Source organism: Diceros bicornis, assembly GCF_020826845.1.
Source record: "Diceros bicornis minor isolate mBicDic1 chromosome 30 unlocalized genomic scaffold, mDicBic1.mat.cur SUPER_30_unloc_2, whole genome shotgun sequence".
Lineage (NCBI taxonomy): Eukaryota > Metazoa > Chordata > Mammalia > Perissodactyla > Rhinocerotidae > Diceros > Diceros bicornis.
This window is the reverse complement of record NW_026690900.1, coordinates 4,097,144-4,114,898: the sequence shown is the minus strand read 5'-3', so window position 1 is coordinate 4,114,898 and position 17,755 is coordinate 4,097,144.

Sequence of the window (17,755 nt, the reverse complement as noted above, 5' to 3'; positions counted from 1 at the left end):
TTACTTGGAGCTCCTCTCATTCTCATGCTGCTGGGGCTGTTACGAAGCTGGGCCTCTTGTCTTTGGTCTCATTAACATTATTCTTTTCATCGATTATTTTGAAGTCGGATATGACTTGGTAAATAATGTGGACACTAGCTGTCACAGGCACTTTTATGTATCTTCCCCAACAGCTCTGTGAAGTAGGCCTGTGATCCCCATTTTACAGAGGGGGACACTGAGGCTCAGAGATGTCGAGTAACTTCGTTCACTTCACACAGTTTCTTGGTACATTCTGAGCCTCCACCTGGATCTCCGCCTCTCAGGTGTGTGCAATTAGCTGGTGTTCCACTTTGTCCCTCTCTGCCAGGATTCCCAAAGTCACACGCCCCATCCTGAGTCCATTGTCTGATTGTTGTCAGTCACCCTGCACAAACAGGCCCTGGGTGGGGAGTGGACTAGCAGGGCGTGGTCATCCGGCCTACGCTGGACAGGTTCTAGGTTCATGGCGAGAGCTGGAGCAGTGGAAGATACTGACTGTCACTCGCCAGGAAAGTTTCTTATGTAGAAATACTCCACTGATTTTTTGCAGGTGTCATGTCTTTTTGTCTTCATTGCTCCTCTGGGCTTTCTCCTACAGTCCATGCTGTGCAGTAACATAGAGTACAGAGACTGGTGAACATAATACTGTTGCCCTGCACCAAACGGTCACATCACTCATTTTTCTAATTATGAAAGAATTACATACTTTGTAAAAAAAGTCAAATTATACAGATCTATGTAGAGTAAAGTGAAACCTTCCCCTTCCATCCCCTTCCCTGCAAACTCACTCCCCTACTCAGAAGGAACTGTTGTTAAGAGGTTGCAGCTTATTCTTCTGGACATTTCCAATGAATTTATAAATACATATAAAGTTTTTTTCACATAAATTACATAACTACATCGTTTTGCAATTTGCTGTTTCCCAAAACATATATCATAGAAGTCTCCCCTTATCAGTGCACGTCACTCTAACTTAGCTTTTTAGAAGTTTTGGAGCTACTCCAAAGAACAGGAATACCACGATCTGTTTTGTTCTTCTTTGATAGAGATGGGGTTATTTCCAGTTTCACTATTATACATAATGCTGCAGTAAGATCCTTGTATGGAATTTATTACACTGCTATTCAACTGCTCAATTTGCTTTGTTCCCTTTTAGTCAGAGACTATGATATATTTGTAACAATTTTGTGGGAATTAATTTATAGGGAAATTAATTTTATCACAATAAATACATTTAAGGGGAAACTGGACTTCAAGGTCAACCATCTCAGTATTCTGGAGAAAATTCATGAAACTTAGAAGGTGTTATGCTTGCTGCATCACATTCTAACAAGTCACGTTAACAATTTAAATTTGAATGTTTGGGAAGGCCCGGTGGCGCAAGCGGTTAATTACATGGGCTCTGCTGTGGCGGCCCGTGGTTCGCGGCGGCCCGAGGTTCGCAGGTTCGGATCCTGGGCACTCACCGACGCACAGCTTGCCAAACCATGTTGTGGCAGCATCCCATATAAAGTGGAGGAAGATGGGCATAGATGTTAGCCCACGGCCAGTCTTCCTCAGCAAAAAGAGGAGGATTGTCATATGTTAGCTCAGGGCAGATCTTCCTCACAAAACAAAAATAAAAAGCAAAATAAATAAAGTTGAATGTTTGTATAGCCTCTACAGTCTTTGTTCAGAAGAAGGATGACTTTTTCTTGTCTTGAAAACTTCTAACTCCAGGGGCTCTCATTTGGGCTTCAGAGAGGATAAGATGTTGGTGTTGTATCTGTTTCTCTTCAGCTGTAGGCTGCATCATCTAAAGATCATAGAATTGAACATGTTTCAATCGATATATACGATTTGGGTCAAAAACTCAAAGTAATGAACCCAAGATTGGAATCTGTAACTTTGGTTCTTAATGAAGAATTTCCTTTGATATCCTCAAGTCTCTGTGATTACTAGTAAAAACTCACATATGGATGAAGAGATGTGGTTCTGCTGGCAATGTCTGGCTTGAACATCCATAGTTAAGGCTGCCACATCCCTAGGTAGATTAGACTTGACCTCTCTACGACCTCTGCCCTTGTCTTTGACCTGGGAAAAATAAGAATTCAAAAAAACTGTTGTTACTAACTGTGAATGCTGGAAATGCCCATTAAAGCTTGAGTTTGATTTGGTAAACCAAAGGGAGTACATGCAGAACAAAGTCTTTAATATCTATGAAATTTCAAAAAGTTCTTATTTTTTTAAATGTAACTCTATTTTTGCAACAATGCAAAACGTATATATACGAATGAAATATCCCTCTGTTCATTTCTTAAGTTGTTTCCATTGATTTGATGGATTTATCCTCTAATCAGAATTCCAAGTGTGAAAGAACATCTTGGTCTTTCAAAGGAAAGAAGCCAGTGATATTTGATTTTCTTTTAGCTCGGCATCCTATAGGTTTGAGGAATAAATTATCATGTAATGATACAATGATTCTGAAATCTAATTGTTAATTAGAGGGGTGTAAGGGATGATTGAATGGTGGTTCATCCTCATGGTCAGGGGTATTGTACACATGGACGTGTAAACACGATTCAGGAAGCTGCTTCAGCTCCGTGGCATCCCTGAGAACCACAGTGCAGGAGGATATAGGGGCATAGCCATCTACCTCGATCTCCTGGGTTACATGTAGATCCAGAGGTCTTGACAGTGGCTTCAGAACAGCTAACTTTTGTCTATTTCTCCCCTTTCTTCTCTCCAGCTTATCTCAAACAGTCCTGACTATCATGTTTTAAAGTAAGACCAATTATAGTTATTTACATGAGCTTCTTGTTCATTATTGCAGATTAATAATCAGGGATACCATTAAATATCATTTAATCTACCTAATTAAATTTGTTGTACCTTTTAATTGATTAGAACACTAGAGTTAGTTCAGAGTTTGATATGCACCAAGTGTGTTTATCTGCTTGCAACTGCCATGTGCCTCACTCCACTTGTTAGTGTATCTTTGGCCCATCACAAGATTTTAATGACTCAAGTCCTCATAAGCTAAGATAATGCACGGTCTTTTTGATGACCGGGAGGCACATGGGTCCATTTTGGAAATATGCCCATCTGTCTTTGCACCCCATGGGAAGTTTCTGGTCACTAGGTCTCCAGGTGGCTTGCACAAGCCCTAAGTCTGTAATAGCTTGGTGCCTCTCCTTCTACTTGGGGTAGAAACAAAAGAGATCAGAGAGACTTATTAAAGTTTTGGTTGCATGAAGTCTTCTATGAAGACCATCCATGCATATTGTTCTGGATAGCTCTCTGTTCCTAAGACTACTAGTTATTTTAAGGGCTTGTCAGGAACTGTGAAAGCTTTGATGTTTTACGTTACCTGCAAACCAATAAGTTAGCCTACAATGGTCTTGCAGATGCTGGCAAAAGTCACGAGTCCCATGCGTCAGAGACAAAGGACTTAATGACACAACAATAGCAGGGGCGAGAGTATCAGCATTTGCACCGGTTCACTAAATCTTACTTCCTACAGGGTGATACACAGTGGACCAGGTGACATGCAGAGGGTTGCAAGATCTCAGAGCCTAAGGAACTCAAATCTTTGATAATGGGCAGGATGTCTACTAACCTTTGCCCTGGGGGGGTGTTATTTTTATTATACTGGGCAGTAAGCAAGCCTGCCCTTTGCTCCAGAGGAGGCCACTATTTCTATCTTCCAAGGCCAACAGCTCTAGACACATCCTTGAAAAGAGAGCCTGGTTTTACTGGCTGGCAAAGATAAGCTTGAATGAGACTTTATCGTCATTCAGTTCTTCTGTTTCCTTTATTGGGATTGTGCAAATATGCTCTTTTCTCTGTAAAGTTCACTAACTTTATTCATACATAAGAGATACTTTTCTTTTTATTTATTAAGTTTAAATTTTCTTATCAGAGAAAATGATGAAACTATTATGGGTTCGATGTGAAAGTATGTTTTTCCAGGAAAAATGTGAAAATAGTTCAGTGCTCGCAGAAATTTGCCACAAAGAGCTGATAGCAACTTAAATGATTTTAATTTGAATACTGTTTTGTACAACTTTCTTCCATCTTACATCATCCTCTCTGGTTCCTGTAACTCCCATATGGGAATGGGGCAGTTTCAGGGATTCACTGAACTCATATACAGTATTCAAATGGTTTTGTCTGTTGTGTTTTTTTAATTGAGATAAAGTTGACATACAACATTAAATCAGTTTCAGCGGTATGACATAATGATTCAATGTTTGTATATATGTTGAAATGATCACCACAATAAGTCCAGTTAACATCCGTCCCCATATAGAGTTACAAATTTTTTCTCTTGTGATGAGGACATGGCATATTTCAAGGTGCAGAAGAATCGTCGATGGTGTCATACATTTCCATATACAGCTTGATGAATTTGGACATAAGCATACACCCTTGAGATTGTCACCACCATCAAGGCCACAAACATATCTATCATCTCCCAAAGTTTTCTCTCACCTCCTTTATTACTATTATTGTCTGGCAAGAACTCTTAATATCTACTCTATTAGCAAATGTAACGCAAGCAGTACAGTCTTGTTAGCTGTAGGCACTATGCCCTATCCTGGATTTCCAGAACTTATTTATCTTGATAACTGAAACTTTGTATCTTTGAACATCAGCTCCCCATTTCTCCATCTCCCCAGCCCCTGGCAACCACCATTCTAACCTCTGCTTGTGTGAGTTTGACTATTCTAGATTCCACAAATAAGGAAATATTTGCCTTTCTCTGTCTGCCTTATTTCACTTAGCACAATGTCTTCTAGGTGCATTCATGTTGTCAAAAATAGCAGCAATTCCTTCTTTTTTCAATGTTGACGAATATTCCATTTCTTTATCCATTCATCCATCAGTGACGTTTAGGTTACTTCCACATCTTGGCTATTGTGAATTTGCTGCAATGAACATTAGAGGGCAGGTATCTCTTTGAGACCCTGATTTCGATTCCTGTGGGTGTATACCAGAAGTGGGATTGCTGGATCATAGGCTAGTTTTCTTTTTTGGAGGAACCTCCATACTGTTTTCCATAATGGCTGTATTAGTTTACATACCCACGAGGTTTCCTTTTCTCCACATCCTCACCACTATTTGTCATCTTTAGTTTTTTTGATAATCGCCATCATAACAGGTGTGAAATGATAGCTCATTGTGGTTTTGATTTGCATTCCCTGATTTGTGATGCTGAAGACATTTTCATACACCTGTTGGCCACCTGTATGTCTTCACTGGATAAATTTTACTCTGGTCCCTTGCCCATTTTTTAAATTGATTTGTCTTTTTGTTTTTGAGCCAAACAATAAAAGAGAACAAAATTTCCAGGCATTATGGTTGCTTCCCAGTTGATGCAGATGGCTTTGTATTTACAGTGGTACAAAAAGATCATGTTTCATGCTTTTTCTTCAGCTTGTCATAAGACCAGCAGGAGCTGCGGCAGGGCAGATAATCGGGATCTTCTGGGTTTGGAGATTTACAAAATAAATGAGTAGTAAGGAATTTTTTATTTTTCCAAGGAAATTATTTTGATCATAGTCCATGGAATCCAGGATTGATAGGTGTAGGAGAAACTTAAGGTGAGTATGGTTGATCTGGCATTACTACTGATCTTGAGGGACAGGTATCTACTGTATGAATGTTTGAATAAAAATATTAAAGATCAGGAATTTGTGGTGGGTGAATATGTTTTCTGAATTATTTACTTTTGAACATAACCATTTGGATTATGTGAACATCTGGGATATGGGAGTAAGTTGCTAACAGGGGGTGGTTGATAACGTCACTATTGATTTAATCTCTATGAACACCAAGTGGTCAATGGATTAAGCAAATGAGTAGACAGAAAACACAGAAATGGTAAGATTTGGGATTTAGTAATTTACTGGGGACTGACTGTCCTGAGAGGGAGTGCCAGGACTTGTGCGGTTCAGAGTGACAAGGAAAAGAAGAGAATAGAATTACACTCAAAAAAGGAGGGCGTGTTAACAGGATGGAGGGCGAAAATGATCTGGAGGAGCCTTGAGTTTGATCTTGAGCTTTCTGTTCTTGATGCAAATCTGCCTGATGACATCCCAGGAAACAGGTCAGATCTATCCCCAGAGGATAGAGGGAGGGTGGAAGTACAAAACAGCCAGGATAATTCTTCTAAAAAGGCAGGCCTCCTTTATCATTTGACCCAGTTTCATGATTTGTTTTTATAGGGTAAGAGGAAAAGAAGAATGATAAGTCACGTCTTCACAGAAGAAGCAGTGTAACTGTGGGAACCAGTCCAAACCAAAGCCAGGTTTAAGCATTTCCATTCTTTTGAGGATGGCCAGTGACATATTCAAGAGGCCAGTTACTAGAATCCCATCCCATCCTGGCAATGACTGGTCTCTGAGAGGACAACTTGGACCAGCCCCACCAGATCTGCTGGCCCGAGAGACCACAAGGACTCCAGGCCTGCAGCAGCGTAGGACAACTCGTAAGTCCTTTCAATCTTGCCAAAACGTTGCAAAAACTTGCACCTAGTCACACATGTGAATCCCTGCCAGGTGTGCTCGCAGGTGGTCTGCATTCCAGGTCCCATGCTAACTCCTGCTGGACTTCAGATTTGGCAGAGATGATTCCAGGAACTGATCTGTGCATTCCACAGCTCCACTGTGGAGATATCAGGAAGGAGTAAAGGGCAGTGAAGAGCACAGGAGCGAGACTGGTGTTAGCACTGATGGCGGACAGACTTGCTAGCGAGGCAGAGAAAGTGAGGGTCTAAGAAGGCCGTCCTGACAGCAGATGAAATGGAACAGGCACCTCAGTGAGGTCTCTTGGCTGCGTCCCTAATGTTTCCTTGCTTTGAGCTCTTGAAACTTTTAAATATATCGATATTTTCTTTTATTAAACTCTGCTTCGAGACAGAAAATATAGACAACAGTTTCTTTCTGAGGTGAGAGGTTGAGTTGCAGGTGAGGAGAGAAAGATCTTCCTTTTTCATGCTGTTCTCTCATTTTCCTTTACTATGTATATTATTTATTTGTACATTTAAGTCAGCAGCGAATTATCAATGTCACGGAGTGATTCAGTTTTTCCCCTCACAGTCACAGTAAAACCGACTAAAAGTGGATTCTTCTTTTTGTATAATATTCCAATAGATTCCAAAATATTATTTCAAATGCACTTTTATGTCTATGTTCTCAAATTAGATATTTACTTCTAGGTCTCCATTTTTCAGTTCTCTGTTGCATGCTAATTCAGAGTTGCATCTAAGGAAATACCAGATTTCCCTCAGTTTTTTAGATCCATATGTGTTGGAAATTTGATTCATGGAAATGGACATGGCAGTTGGGGAATCGTGCTATTATCAAAAGTGATCTTTTCAGCATCAGTAATGCTGAAAGAACCCACTGTTTGTTGGGATTTAATTGTCTATTTGAGGTATCAAGCTTTCACTGTTGGTAGTTCTCTTTCTCCTTGGAGGGAAAGTACAGCCTTCCCAGTCTTTCCATTATCAAATCACATTCCTGGGTGGCTGTGCCGTGTCAGGAATGGCTTGGGATGCCGGGAACCAGGACTCATTTTCAGCTTCTGGTTGTCCTGAGAAGGCATCCCTGGCAGAGTGCAGCCTGTGTGTCTGGGTGACACTTGCAGCCATCAGAAAGGAGGGGACAATTCACAAGTGTGAAGCGATTCATCTGGTCCTTGTCTTACAGGGTGTTCCCAAGGGTTGAGGTTCAAAATGCCACTGGGTATCCCTTTGAAAGCTCCTAGTCATGGGGTGGGTTCTCAGTGCGAGCTCAGAGCAGTGTCTGTTCACCACCAGATAGGAAGCATTGCAGTATTTTAATTGGTAAGGCTGTGTTCATGCATCTCCATGGGCCATCAGTTCAGCGGCATTCCCTGCTGGAGCCCCCCACACCCCTGTCATGCTTCATCTTTCAAAGCTTCAAACAGTGTTCACACCCCAACAGGTGGTGGTAATGTAACCACAGCACAGGACTGGGGACAAGAACACAACCACCGAGGGGCGACACAGTTTATGGGCTTGGGCCCAATTGCCACATTTGGACGAGTTGGTAATACCAACACTTAGTGTGTAAACGGGAGGATTGTCCAACACCATAGACCTCAGAATGACACGGGCTCAGAAGTCACCTTGGACAGCAAGGGACATGTAAGGTCACTCACTGGCCAGGATTATGGTCGCTTATACTGGCAAAGTAGAGCTCACCTGGGGTCCATCAGGACAAGCGAGGGAGGAGGCTTGGGGCCTTGTGGGGAATGTTTGCCCTAAAGGGAATTGCTTAAGGAAGGCAGGGGTGCTGAAAATCCTAGTTCACAGTGAACAGTCTTGTTTATGGAATGAGGCCCAGCAGTAGCCTTAAAAGCTGCGTCACAAATCTTTCCGCCTGGATACAAAACAAGCAAGAAAAGGAATTCAGAGTCTTGGACAAGGATCACAGCAGGATTCAAATCCAGGTCAGGGGTGAACACGGAGCCCCTAGAGGGGCCTCAGGAGAGAGGTCCTTCCTGCCTTTAGTCCATTTGCAAATGAGCTTCCTTGGGCCTTGTCCTCTCCAAGTGCACGTTTTGATCTTTTTACATTGTTTTCCCCACTTAGAGCTGATGCAATTCCAGAGATTGAACTAGAAAACTACAAGTTCCTAAAATTTAGTCAAAAGAAATCTCAAAAAGAGAAGCAGAAAACGTTCCCTGTTCCTCAAGAATGTAGAAAGGCAGCCCCTGCCTGTGGCACGACATGGTCCTGGGTAGTGCTGTTTTAAAGACACCCACATTTCAGTGGTTGTTGTTCTGCCTGTGAAAGTACCTTCAACCTTAAAATCCCAAGAGAACTGGCGGGGGGCCATGTCTGCTCCTGGAGGAGCTTAATGATACTGAAATGAACTGGTCTTCGGAATTAGGGGGACTTGGGTCTGTTCCCACTAGCCAGCGAAGGGCTGGCCCTTCTCTCTTCTCCCACATACAATGAGCTGATGACCCAGAAGCGTTCGTGATTCAAGGAGAAATGTGAGATTCAGTGTCTCACTTACATGCCTACAGAAAGCGAGAGAACCACACCACAACTCCCAGGCTGTAAGGGAACAGGATTTTAATATAATATTCAAATATGGCATTTATTGTTTACAACAAATAACTACTATCCCTCCACAATGTGTGAATTGGTCCTGGGGTGTAGACATCAGGGAGCTGGGGTGGGGTCGTCCCCTCTCTCTTGGGTTTAAGGGGACCTCGGAGATCAGCTTACAATTCTCCCCTTCCCGTCAGGAGGTAGGAGCTGGCCCAGTGCAGCCCAAGCCTCCCAGCTATGTCCCCGCTGCTGAGGATGGGGCTGTGATAGGCCACTGGTACGGGGGTTGGTGTTGGGGCCTGGCGACTGAGTAGAAGTGTCGGGTTATCCTGGGGGGTCTCCCTTAGAATCATGGCACCCACCCTGTCCCCACTGCACTGAGTGCTCCAGACTCTGTGCTCAGTGCTGTCAGCCACCAGTACCCCATTTGTCAATGCCACGCGAGCGATCATTTAGTATCACCTATTTCACAGAGGAGGAAACGGAGTCTCAGGAAGTTGAAGAGAGTCACCCCAGTCACAGGACTGCTCATTAGTGGAGCTGGGATCCCAGGGCCATTTGTCCGACTCCCTAAGGGCACGTTTAACCCGAAGTTTTACTGAACCAATAGGAGTCAGTCACCACAGCACAGACACTCACTCACCCCTGACATTGATGATGGCGGGTTGTTCTTGGCCTTAAGTATTTTGCTGGCCAACTAGGTCTGAGTGTCCAGCTGGCAGGACAGGTTGTAGCTCCAGGACAGAGAGGCACCTGTGAGCTTAAGAGGAGCCACACCTCAGGTGTCCCCCCACTGCCTGCCCAGCAGCTGGAGTCTGGGTGTCCCAGAGGGCGCCATGCAATAAGGCTTGGGGCTGAGTGGGGGGCCACAGAGACAGGCTCTGTGGACTGGCCAACAGGGAGAGTCCACCCCTGCCCTCACCCAACTCCTGCCCAGCCTCACCTATCATTCTCGTTGAGCAGCTCCATGTCCTGGAACCAGGCCCCAAATCGCTCCTCGGGCTCTATGTTGTAATTCTTTGTGGCCACCTGGAGCAGCAGGATCTCCCTCATGACTGGGTATTCCTGGGACCAGAGGGAAAGAGAGGCTGCAGATAGGGACTGAGTGGGGGATGCTGCATGGACATTGTGGGGGGTTAGGAGTGGGGCAGGGGACCTGTCCTGGGAACTGTCCTTCCCTCCAGTTCAATCCAGGCTCTACCTGTTCTCAGAATGGGAATAATCAGCCTCTCCTCCAGGATATTTTCCTTGATGCCACCATCCCCTCAACCCACCGCCAATTGGATGGGTCTCCCACTTCTCTGTTATCAAACTCTTCCACTCAATGTAAGATACAGGGGGTGGAGCCAGGGACTGTTCTGCCCAGAGGGTCTCTGAATTCCTCCTCCTTCCCCTCCCCTGAACGGGGTGTGGCAGCTGTTCACTTCAGTCCTCTTCTCAGGTTGATCTCATTCCCCTGGAAGGCACAGAGCCAGAGTCCATCAGACAGAGCTCCCTAGACTGACTAGCCCCCTAGGCCCACCCCTTCTCAAGTTGCACTACTGCCAGGTCCCCAGAGGGGGCCGGGCATGCAGAGAAAACAGGACTTGGACCTAGGCCTGGCTCTGGGCTCCAGAGAAGGAGGACATGGGGGAGAGGCTAAGGGACCTGGCAGCACAACCCTCTCTGATGACAGACTTGGAGGCTGAGGCCTCAGGCAGAGGGGACTTCTCAGCGACTTATGTGCTGCCTGACTTGGAGGGGCCCAAATCCTCTCTCCCTCCATGGGCAGCATGGGAGGGAGAGGCTGAGTCCAGCTCAGATAAAACCTCATGCAGCTGTGCCATCAGGCAGCTCTGAGCTTCCCCAGCCTGGGGAATCGGAATGGGTGTCTCAGGTGGAACCTCTGTTCTCTCATCCCTAAGATGTGCCTGATGTCCCAGCTCCAAAGGGCGGCTGCGAGGCTCTCATGAGAGATGTGCCAAGTGCTGAGAGTTCAGAGATCACTTCGGGGGCTACCGCACCCCAAGGCTCATGATCCGCCCTGCCTGGTCCTCAGGTGCACCCACCTCGATATTATCACCCATCAGCAGGTGCAGCATCAGCAGGTGACCAAGGAAAGTGACAATATAGGGGATGACACTCTGTGACATCAGAGTGTGGATGGGATGAGTCCTTGCTCTCATGTTGGGCCCCTGCAAACACTCCCCTGAAAAGTCCTCACCCTCAGCCTCCTGGCCCACCCCAGGGTTCCCACGGGGAGCAGCCTAGGACCCTTAGCAGCCTCCCCTCAATTCCTCCTCCCTTCACACCCCAAGAACACCACACTCCTCCTCCTCACCTCTCAGGGCCGGCTTCTGACAAATCACAGGGTATGCGGTCCCTGGCCCTCCCCACAACAACCCATCCTGCACCAGCTCTTCTAGGCCCTCCTCCTGGTCACTTCTACTGGGCGATTCAGGCACTGTGGCAGCAAGAGGAAGGGCTGTTCTCTCTTGATTTGAGGCCTGCATCTGTGAAGGCAGAGCCCCTCCCCTACAGGAACACTCACCTGCTGCTGCTGCTTCTCCTGAACTCTATGGGGGCTGATCTGCGGTGGGGCGGCAAACGTGGAGGGCTCCTCCTGCCAGGGTCGAGGAGATTGTCAGTAAGGCCATAGTCCCCTCACCCCATTTCTCTCCAGCACCACTGGCCTCTGACCCTGGACATCTGACTCCAGGCAACTGGTACCAATAGCACTCCATCCTCCAAGATGTTATGATTCTAGAACAAGCCCAGCTCCAACTCTCACACTGGGTGTGAGCTTGGGCTTTGGGCCAGGACTCCCTGAGCCTATTTCCTCATCTGGAATGTGTGAGAACTCCAGCTACCTCACAGGTTCTCCTGAGGACTCAGTGTCACATGGCATTGTTCTCGCCCTCACCCTTCCAGGTGGAGCAGGCAGAAAGCTCCCACATTCCTTTCCTCCCTCTTACCTCATCACCACCCTGTGTGGCCTGCAACTGAGGCTCAACTGGGGGAGGACTGGCCCCGAAGTTCACTCTCAGCTTTTAGGGTACAGTTTGGACTGAGAGCCTGAGTTTCTTTCTGTCTGTTGTCCTGGGCGATCTCGTGCTTCTCTCTTCTCTAGGCGTCCACATTGGGCAGCCCTAAAACACTGGTATTTGATTCCTCAATTACAGGGAATCGACAGAGTGAGAGAGAGAGAGATGGAACATGAAAGAGGGAGTAAGATGAAGTGGGAGACTTTTTTAGTTAAAATTTAGACAAGACATCCCATCACTTTTGCTGTTATTATGTTAAGAAGCCAGTTACTAACTACTTAGTGGTTCCACTGGGATGACTATACCATAGGTGGGGCTTACTGGGTACCACTGTGGAGGCTGCCCACCTCATAGGACAAGAAGAGACACTTGGGTCTCATTCTCCATTAAACAGGAAACAATTGAATGGTTTTATGCTGCAGGATGGCAGTATGTAAATTTCCACTAGTTTCAACCCCCTCATGATGCTGACCTGAAAATGAGGCCAAGCTGGAAGCGACGGTTCCAATATCACATTGCTAGAACCCAGGCTTGTTTTGAGTGGTGTTCTGTGCTACCTGTCACCCCTTCTTGTTATTCTTCCATCTCTAAGATTGTGCCTTAGGTACATGTGACACCAGCCCACAGGGGTAATAGATATTATGTCATATACACCGGGTGACATCCCTAAGAAGTAGATTCTAGCCTGATCCCCATGGTGCAGGTTTAGAGACTGGGGAGGACCTGAGAGGTACAGGGACATTCTCAGGATGAAGAACTGGTAAGAAAAAGGAAGTCTGCATTCATCTCTGTCTCCTCAAAGCTACGACCCGACTTAGGTTTCCAGGGAGCTGTGGCTAGGGCTGTGTAGGCTCCTTGTGTACAGTTCAGGAGATGACATAGGGGAGGAGGGTTAGCAGCCAGGGCACAGGGGGCAGCTCTGGACAAGTCTGATGGAGGGAAGGGGCCTAGGTAAAGGAATCTTGAAAAAAGACCTCACTTCCTTGGTCATAGACCTCAGAAGATCTTAGAACTCTGGTAACCAGGCACCCACAGTCCCCCATCCAGCTCACTTGACTGGAGGCAGTCAACAGGAAAAAATATTTTGTTGTTGTATCCCAACTTTTGGAGGATCTAGGCACAAAAAACCCAGAAAGAGAAACTTTTTGGTCGTTGCCGACGTTGGCTCAGCCCTCATCCCCGACGCATCTGGGCGTCTGGCAGGAGACAGTGAAGGGTAACACGGGGCAACCCAGGAAAGGCTAGTGTAGGCCAGGACACAACTGTGATCCCACCTGATCAGCCCCACACCCCTGTCCCTCATCTTGTGTGTGTGTCTGTGTGTGTTTGTGTGGAGAGAAGGCAGGGTATTAGGGGCAGGCCATTCCTGGGCAGGAGCTGGTTGTTAGGTGTCGGAAGCATGGTGGGCCTGTCATGTTCATAGCCCAGGTCATGGCTGGCAGCATGGGAAGGTGATCTCCTCTACTCTTATGTTATTGTGCCATAGAGGTTTCATCTCTTTTCCTGCCTGACCACAGTTCTTTGCAGGGATGTCCCTCTGTGCCTGAACTGAGGAGCAGACTTTCTCTTGGAGGATGACCTCAGTGGCAGTGTGCAGGCAACCTCTGATTCCTTCAGGTCCAGCTCCAGAGCAGTCTTTGCAGAACTCCAGTAAGAAGGTCATCAAGGAGCTGCCCAGTGGTTTCAATTTCACCAACTCACTAGGCAAGGGGAAGGTGCCTGAGGCCACAAACACCACCCAGTGCTGCTCTGAGATGAGAACAGGAGCAGAGGGTCTCCACACTCAGGACCTTGAGATGACCAGGTTGGACCAGAACTAGGGAGTGACCAGACTGGGGCTGTCCCTTTTTCAAGCTAAAGGGGATGTACACGCAGGTAACCTTGCCTGTTTCGGAGCTGAGCTGCCATGATGCTCTTACCCTTGCCCAGTGTGAGCTTCTGGAGGCCACTGAGGCAGAGGCAGAGAGTAAGGGGGACTGCAGGCTGGATATTCCTGGAAGGGAAGTGGGATCTTTCCTGTGTTTAGAAGGACACATGGAAAGTCAGCTATGTGGGTGAATCTTTCTCTTTATCCCACTGTAGCGCCAGCTGCAGAGCTCCAGCCAGTGGCAGAAGCAGAGCAGTGGGCAGTGGTGGAGGTAGAGCTGGCTCCAGTTCCGTTCACATCACCACTACTAGAGCTGACGCCAGCGTCCCCTCCATCAGCAGTGTTGGAGCTGGAGCAAGGGCCAACAACGGCTCCAGTAGGAGTGAGAGCTGCTGAGCTGGTGTCACTTGCACCATCATTTCTAGTGGGAAGTCCATCTCCACCTGTGGCTGTTAAGGAGCGTGAGAAGAAGCCCAACCTCACTGCCTTCTCTCCTAAGCTGGTGGTGGAGCAGTTGACCGTGATGGATGTGGTGAACAGCTGGGATCTCAGTGTGGGGTGGAGCAGGCCTTGCCTCTTCCATCCTTGCCCCAGACCTGATCCAGACTCCCATGATCTGGGCCCAAATCCCAGCTCCACCCCTTACCAACCATATGCCCTGGGCAACTTCCGGAACCGCCAAACCTTTGCTGTCCACCTGCAGACCGTAGAGTTGGACACTAACAGGACCTGCTCCACAGAGTGGCTGTGCCAGCTCCATGAGGTTGAAGAGATGGAAAGCTTGACAGGTCCTGGCCCATCAGTGGTGGAGGGGAACTCACTGTGTGCAGCCAGGTCTACGGTGGCCGAGCCGTCTCCTCAGGAGGCTTAACAGCCTCAGGACTTGACACTTGATGTGTGCTTCACTACAAGGGAGACAGACAAGACCAGTGGTTGTAGCTGCCATGGGGGAATGTGCATCAGAATGGGGAGTGAGACCAGAACGGAGATCAGGGTGGTGGCAGATACCCCCTTGGCATGAGCAGAGTTGAGCCACCGTCTGGAGCTTGGAGTTAGCCAGGACGGGCTGGGTGCAAATGCCCCTCTACCTTCCCTGCCGGGAGTGGGTCCTGGGTCATCCTGTGTTGGGTACCCTCGGTGGACAGAGAAGAAAACCCAGGGACTCTCACAAGGCTCAGGCCACATCCTGAGCTTCCTGAGCTCCAGCTGTAAACTGTGACAACTGTGTGGGACTTTAATGGCTGTGGACACAGAGGTGGCCTGTGGCAGGGCTGGATGACACTTCCCCTGTCCCCCAGGAGCTCTTCTGGAAGGTGGTGCCCTCTCAGTGCCTGGGATCCACCTGGCACAAGAAGAATAAGCTTGGCAGTGAGCACTAGACACCCACCATCCAGGCCACCATCGACCAGTTCAGAAGGGTGGCCAGCTTCGTCATCACCACCTGCCTCGGGGACGCGAGCAAGACAGCCCAGGACAGGGCGAGGGTGGTAGAGCTCTGGGTCCAGGTGGCCCAGGTGTGCCGTGGGAGGCCCAGTAGAGCCCCTCTCTGGAGACTTTGGAATTGCCTCTCCACCTTTATCAGCTCCCAGGATTGAAGTGTGTGGTCTAAGCTCCTGCAGGTCCCTAGGCCCTTCCTGCCAGGGGCCCCGCTGACTTTGACTCCAGGTCCCAGTAGGAGGATGCTCACTTCCTACCTGGCTCCTTCCCTGAGTTGAGCTAAACTCCTCCTTGTGAGTCTTACTTTCTGGGTCCTAAATGTCCTTCTGGGGCTCCCTGAGCATCTGTCTCATCCAGGAGGGGAGATGTAAATAGAAGGGGACTGAAGCGAGAGCAAGCGGGGCTCCAGTGCCCAACCTCACACTTCATTCTCTTCCCTTCCCCAGGAGTGCGAGATCTGGAAGAACTTCTCCTCGCCTCGCACTTTCATCTCTGCTCTGCAGAAAACCTCCACAAGCCACCTGAAGAACACACGCGGGGAAGAGAGGTAGGCCTCTCTCCATAGGAGGACCAGGATGGATGGGGGATCTCCTGTATGTCTGCCATTGGCGCCTCAGTCAGCCGAGAACTCCTGGGAGGCAGCAAATGCTGGGGACAGGGCCTGGGAGTGGGCAGTTGGTCTCTAAGTCTCCTGGTGTCCTTAGTGAACATGTTCTGCTTCAGGACTCGGTTTCCCTAAATGTCAGCTATTAGGTTGAGCCACATTGGAGATTTTCAAGTGTTTATAACAACAGAACTCTATGGCCAGTTGAAACTCATAGTGCTCAAAACAGAGCTGCTCTGTAGAGCTGGGAAGTGGAGACCCCAGTGACCAACAGGAGAGTCCCCTCCCAGTCCCATGAGACCTTAGCGCTCAGAGGAGCCCAGTGAGAACACTCCTTCAGGCAGGTTGAATCTCTTGGGTTGTCAAAGAAAAGGGATTTGCACTCAGACCCCTCACATTATCCCTAAATTTATCCTTCCCTCTTTCCTCTCCCCTCGGGTAAAGCTCTGAAAAACTTAAGGAGGTCTATAGCCAAGATGAGTCCTTAAGCAGAGAACTGATGACCAAGATAGAGTGGAGGCTGTGGGTCTGGAAAGAGAGGAGGGGGGAGGCGGCAGGGGTACTGGGCAGGCTGTGCATTTGATAGTTTCTCACTTGAAATTTCTCTGAAACATTCCAGTCTATCTTGTCCAGGTTAACAAGCAGAGGGATCTGTTCAGCTAACGGGCAGCAGGGTGCCATTTTTGGGCAGGAGGCCCTGGTCGTGGGACACAGTGTTGTTGGTTGTGCTGTTCCAGGAGGAGTTGCTGAGCTGGTGCCATCAGCAGGTCTCTGGCTTCCATGCACGTCCATCCTGCTGGATGTAGCTTCTTCCAAGCTGTTGCGGTGGGTTTAGCCCTCAGCCTAAACCTGTCCTCAGGAAGCCAGGCCCCTGCTGCTCCTTCTGTCTTCACCATGTCTCCAAGGGGAGGGCACCCAGCCTGTCCCAGGGACATGCATGGCAGAGGATTCCCATGGTCCAGGTGGACAAACAGGCTGCTCATCCTTGGGCCTGAACGGCTGGACCAGAGACAGATGTGTGTGCTTTTGGGGACCCCCCCGGACGCCTAGAGCAGTCACTCGAGTCAACCACAAGAGTCTCATCTGAGTGCCTGATTGGCAATGACATATGCCCCCAGGGGCTTATGAGAAGCATCTAGGCAACTCATGGATTCTTACTGGATCCTGCTGAAAGGACGTTTGGAGCTTCACGTAAATGAGGAAGCAAAGCGTCCTGTCACCACCTTCCCTGTGGATCAGATGTGGCACATTGGGGGTTCAGTTCCTGAGTGGATAAAGAAAGAGTTCAGGGCAGGGGAATGTCCTGAGGGGTTCCTTGGTGAGGAGAAGGCTTTGGCATGGCCTCTGGCCCAGCCTGGGGGCCAGACACTCCACGAGACTGGGGCAGGCAGGAGCCATGCAACCAGACTCCCAAGACACCCCGTCCTCTCCACTGCTCGGCCCAGGACCAAGCTGTGAGAGCTCAGAGGACAGGACTGTTGTCAGTGGTGGGGCTGAGGGTTAGGTGAGGATGTGGGAACAGGGCATCTGGCTGGGAGGAGCAAGCGGCCTCTCCTCTTTGGGCCCCTGAGCAACTCACTGCCCCTGTTTGGGCCTCTGTCTCCTCATCAGGGAAGGGAGGGATGGTGATTGTGTGGTGCAGGCCTCCCACGGTGATGATGAGTTAAGGGTGAGGAAAGGACTGTGGGAGATTTCTGCCTGCTCCACCTGGAGGGGTGAGGGCGAGCACAATG